We start from the raw sequence: 5,430 nt of genomic DNA on the forward strand, positions 1-5,430 counted from the left end.
ACATGACCGGTATCAGACCAGTCACGTCGGTCATTCTTGTCCACCACGCGTCAGCTTAGCAATCTACATGCTCGCCCTTCTTCACACAACATCTTGCCTGTAATGGTTAGGATGAAGCCTGGCATATATCTGACCAGGACTAACGTGCCATCTCTGGGAGGTAACACGCTAGCTCCAGCTGGGGACGAGCGCCTAGAAGCCCTCGTCCTGACGGGATGGGGCGAGGCGTGTGTCAGATCGCCTGTCGCCACCTAACCCGCGATCTGACCGGTCTGTGACTGGTCACAGACCGGATAAACGAGTGCACTGCACTGCGTTACATGCGGCGTGACACGCTCAGCCAAACCGCAATAAATGTGGTTAGGTGAGCCCCACTGTGCTCACCTAACCCATACACGCGGTGCAAAATCCACAAGGGGTCGGGGCGCCCCGGCCCTCGGGGCCGAAACGGGAGCGGTCCGACCCCTCGGGGAGACTTAAAGAGGGGCGGTCATACCACCCTCGGGCCCGACCCCCCCGAGGGGGTCAGGCCACGTGGGTGATCGCGCCTGCTCAATCCTCTAGTCATGATACTCCCGGTCCCATGTCACCGACAAAGCCGATGATCAAAGATGTTAAGGTTGAAATTGCAGCAATAACAGCCGATGATTGGAGGTATGATGTGCATCAATATTTACATAATCCATCTCAATCGGCTTCTAGGAAATTAAGATATAAGGCGTTGAAGTACACTCTATTGGATGATGAGCTTTATTATCGGACGATTGATGGAGTGTTACTTAAGTGCTTGAGTGTCGATCAGGCTAAAGTTGCAATCGGCGAAGTTCATGAAGGAATTTGTGGCACTCACCAATCGGCCCATAAGATGAAGTGGCTACTTCGGCGTGCAAGGTATTTTTGGCCGACAATGCTGGAGGATTGCTTCAGATATTATAAGGGGTGTCAAGATTGTCAGAAGTTTGGGGCAATTCAACGAGCGCCGGCATCGGCTATGAATCCTATTATTAAACCGTGGCCATTTAGAGGTTGGGGAATTGATATGATCGGTATGATAGACCCACCATCAAGTAAAGGGCATAAGTTTTTATTGGTGGCGACTGATTATTTCACCAAGTGGGTGGAGGCCATTCCTTTGAAGAAAGTTGATTCTGGGGATGCAATTCAATTTGTTCAAGAACATATAATCTACCGATTTGGTATTCCTCAAACTATTACAACTGATCAAGGTTCAATCTTCGTGTCCGATGAATTTGTTCAGTTTGCCGATAGCGTGGGTATCAAATTATTGAATTCTTCACCATATTATGCACAAGCTAATGGGCAGGCCAAGGCATCTAATAAGAGCTTGATCAAATTAATTAAGCGGAAGATTTCTGATTATCCTTGGCAATGGCATACCCGGTTGGCCGAAGCATTGTGGTCTTATCGGATGGCTTGTCATGGATCAATTCAAGTTCCTCCTTATAAGCTTGTTTATGGACATGAAGCTGTTTTGCCATGGGAAGTTAGAATCGGCTCTAGAAGGATAGAATTGCAAGACGGTTTGACAGCCGATGAGTATTATAACCTTATGGCCGATAAGAGGGAGGACTTGGTTCAATCGCGTTTACGAGCCCTTGCTAAGGTTACCAAAGATAAGGAATGAGTTGGTAGGCATTATAACAAGAAAGTAGTGCCTAAGGATTTTTCGGAAGGTGAACTTGTATGGAAGTTGATTTTGCCGATTGGAACTCGGGATAACAAGTTCGGCAAGTGGTCACCAAATTGGGAAGGACCGTTTCAAATCTATAAGGTTGTGTCTAAAGGGGCATATATGTTTTAGGGCTTGATAGTGAGGTTTATGGACGAGCGCTCAATGGCAAATACTTGAAGAAGTATTACCCAAGTGTTTGGGTTGACGCATGATCGGCTAGTGTTGCTGATGCATGACAGCCGATGTGTTTTACATCGTCTTGAGATGGCCGATATTGTTATATCGCCCTTAGTCGTTTTTCCAATTGTAATCGGTTATGGTTTGCCGATATAAAACGGCCGATATTGTTATATCACCCTTAGTTGTTTTTCTAATTTTATCGATGCTGTTGACATTATAAAATTGGGGGGCACATATATACAAAAAATGAAAAGTGAAAATTAGAAGTTATGTTAATCGGCACAAAGGATTGTTAAAACAGCAGGGTATAAGTTAAGGATTGTTAGAATTAGAATTTCTAAGTCCTATTACACAAAAGTTATTGAGACAAGTACTGCTGGATAGCCAAAAAAGCTCTTTGCCTAATTTGTTCGACTTCTTCAATGGCTTGGGCATCTTGAGCATCAGTCCTAGAAATAATCTTCAGGGACTTGGTTAGGTCAGCAACATTCTTGATAGCCGATTTGAGCCTTGCTTTTTGCTCTTCGACAGATTTTGGGAGATCGGCTAGCTTTTTGTGCTCCATATCCAATTCAGCATTGCATTCTTCAAGCTGTGCCAAGAGATCGATTTTGCGGGCTTCAAGCCGATCGATATTTGATTTGATCAGACCTTCGGATAGTTGATCGAGTTTGACTTTTTCTTCATGCACAAGCTGCCGATTGACTTGGATTGTAGCTTCAATCTCCTTGCGCTCACGGCGTTTGGCTAATCTTAGCTTGGCTTTTTCTAGTTTAAATTGATGTTGCTCAAGATAAGCAGCTGGAGTTAGGACATCGGCCATTTCTTCAGGAATTAGAGCTTGAACTTCGTGCAATCGTGTCCTAATCGATCCACAGTCGACTACTAAGCTATCCAGAGAAGAGGTCTCTAGCCGACGCGAGATATTTTCAAGTGTTTTCTTTGCATCGTCAGATAAGGGAGCTAGAGCTTTGCTTGAAGTATCTTCTTCTGCCTCATTAAGATAATCTTTAATATAAAAAGAAAACAGATCGGCTAGAACCTGCAGGTATAAGTTCAGAAAGTTTGAAGAGCTAAGTCAATATAGCCGATCTAAATTATTGCATCAAAGGAAAACTTACTAGGATAGCAAGAGCAGCCGGTTGTTCTTCTTCCACAATATGATGACTCCCCACGGCTGATGGAGTTCGGTCACTCGATGATTGTTGTACAGGAGAAGAAGGAGGAGGAGGAGGCTATAAAAAGACAAGTGTTAGACAAAATCGGCTGAAATCAACTAGTAAAATTGAGAGTGTCTTACTGGTGGAGCTGGTTTGAGAATTAGTGCTGCCGATTTCTTCTTTATAGCAGTTTTCTTCTTTTGCAACTACGAAATCTATGAGTAGTCGGCTAAAAAATAATGATTACAAAAGGGTTTGCAAGGAAAGATGTTTTACTCTAAAGAAGTGAGTGGGGGGCATAAGGAGTTGAAGGTGTCTGCTTAGGCGAAGCCGATGGTGTTTTTTCAGTATCACTTACTTCGGCTGTAGCCTGATCAACATCATCCTCAATATCTTCTTCATCCAGAGCTTGTTCAATGGATGGATCCAAAGCAGGCAGGTCGTCGGTTGGCTTGGTTTTCTTAGACTTGGCCTTTTTCTTTGGAGCTAGAGTCAACGTGCTCACAGCCGATGATCTAGTTTTTCTTTTCTTGGTTACATCGGTTGGTTCCCTGATGGCACCTTGGAGGAGGGTTGAGACCTTGGGGGCGTGATAGCCGATGACAGGGGGAGACAATCCGCCCCCATTAGGAATCAAACCTGGGGCATATTCAATGTTCCTACCTCTATTGCTCTGATGTGGAGGGGAGGATTCTGTTGTCTGCAAAACAGGAACAAAAGATTAGTCAAGTAATGAATCGGCTAACCGTTATGAAATTTAGTGATGACAAAGTTTACCTGGGGTATGACGTCAGGGAATAGATCTGTCATGTACATTGTGGCCGATTGATGAAATAGATGCAACTTCCATTCACCCCACCATCTATCAAAGTTCCTGCTCCTGAATCCTGCTAACTCAATATTGTCGATACTGCCTAAGGGAGGTCCTTGGAGGTTAAGCAGTCGATCCATCATTAGAGTTGAAGAAATTTCTCCTCGGCATTGGATCTTGTCAGCAAAGAATAAGCCGATTGGGAGTTGGCCTAATCCAAGTTGTCTAGCTGAACTTATAGGGTGATAGAATTCGTAGGAGACTTGGATATTTCTTCCTTGATGAATACCGACAGGTAGGATGCATGGGCTGATTGCAGCTGTAAAGATTTCCCTGGACGTTTGATATCTTTCATGATTGATGTCTTCAAATCTGAAGTCTAATGGGAGCTCAAGGTCTGCTGAGTCTTCATAAAGAAACCAAACCCGAGCATCTTTCTGGAAGCCATCATAAAAGCTGCAGAACCAATCTTTGAGCAGCTCAGCCGATAGTTTTGCCCCAGCATCGGCTGGTGTGGATGCATATTCTCCATATGACATGCATCTGCGATGGGTGCGTTCTTCTCCATCGTCTTCTACAATTGGCTCTAACCTCAGGAATTTAGCTTCTGTTACAGATGGCCGATTGACAACTTTCATGACTACCAGGTTTAGCCAGGTCTGCAGTAGCCACCATGGTTCACCTGCTCCAACTATTGAGCCGACGGCTATCTTAGCCGATGCATTGTTCAACATTTGGTATAGATAGCCGAGAAGGATTTTGCCCAAGGGAAATTGTTTCTTTGATTCTAAGGCTTCGGCTACAAATTGCCAATTGGTTGTGGGACCACAGCTGGATCCATAGAAGAGAAACTTTTCTAGCCACATTAGCAAGAAAGCTACGTGCTCCCGAGGAGTGGCAGGCCCTTTGCCCATGTATGCTGCTACATAACCAGACCACCCTCCTATGCTTTTGGTCTTGAAGTCAAATTGGTTCTTGGTGTTCATACTCATAGGGTTAGCCGATGAAGTTACATCTAATCTAGTAATCATGATGATGTCAATCAAAGTTGGAGTCATCGGCCCTTGGTTAAATAAGAAGGCATTGATGGTGTTGGATCAGAAATAGGTGGCGGCAGCCATCAGAGGTTCATCCTTAGCAGAATTGGCTATGGTGAGAGCAAGCGCTTGGCCGATCCCAATCTCATCCCAGTGGGTTTTCTTACTAGCCGATATGCGTTGGTACCAGGTGGTCCAGCTCTTATCAGGGGTAGGCTTTTCGAGAGATGGCCAAGACTTGAAAGTATTCTTCCAGTGACCCAAGTTAGGGTTGGCTAGTCTAAAGGGGATTCTGTTGGTTTCACCAATGATGAAATCAGTGGGGTCAAGATTGCCGATTGGGCCAAGAAAATAGTGGTTTTTGTGCGATAGGCTGGGAATCGCAACTAGGTTGGAAAGGTGCTGCAAATCCAAAGGAATCGGGAAGCAGAAAACATAATGAGAGAAGGAGAAATCGATTTCATGCGAGGAAAAGGGATCTAGCCGGTGAGAACTTACCTCAGTGTACTCGGCCGATGGCGCAGTAGACAGGCTAGTGGAAGACGACAT

At 44.9% G+C, this 5,430-nt stretch overlaps 1 pseudogene; it reads right to left on the bottom strand.

Annotated features, from left to right (window-relative positions):
• Positions 1–2,231: 2,231 nt before the first annotated feature.
• On the bottom strand, positions 2,232–5,430 carry LOC136356992 (uncharacterized; annotated as a pseudogene).

This window comes from Oryza sativa, chromosome 6 (genome assembly GCF_034140825.1).
Source record: "Oryza sativa Japonica Group chromosome 6, ASM3414082v1".
Taxonomy (NCBI): domain Eukaryota; kingdom Viridiplantae; phylum Streptophyta; class Magnoliopsida; order Poales; family Poaceae; genus Oryza; species Oryza sativa.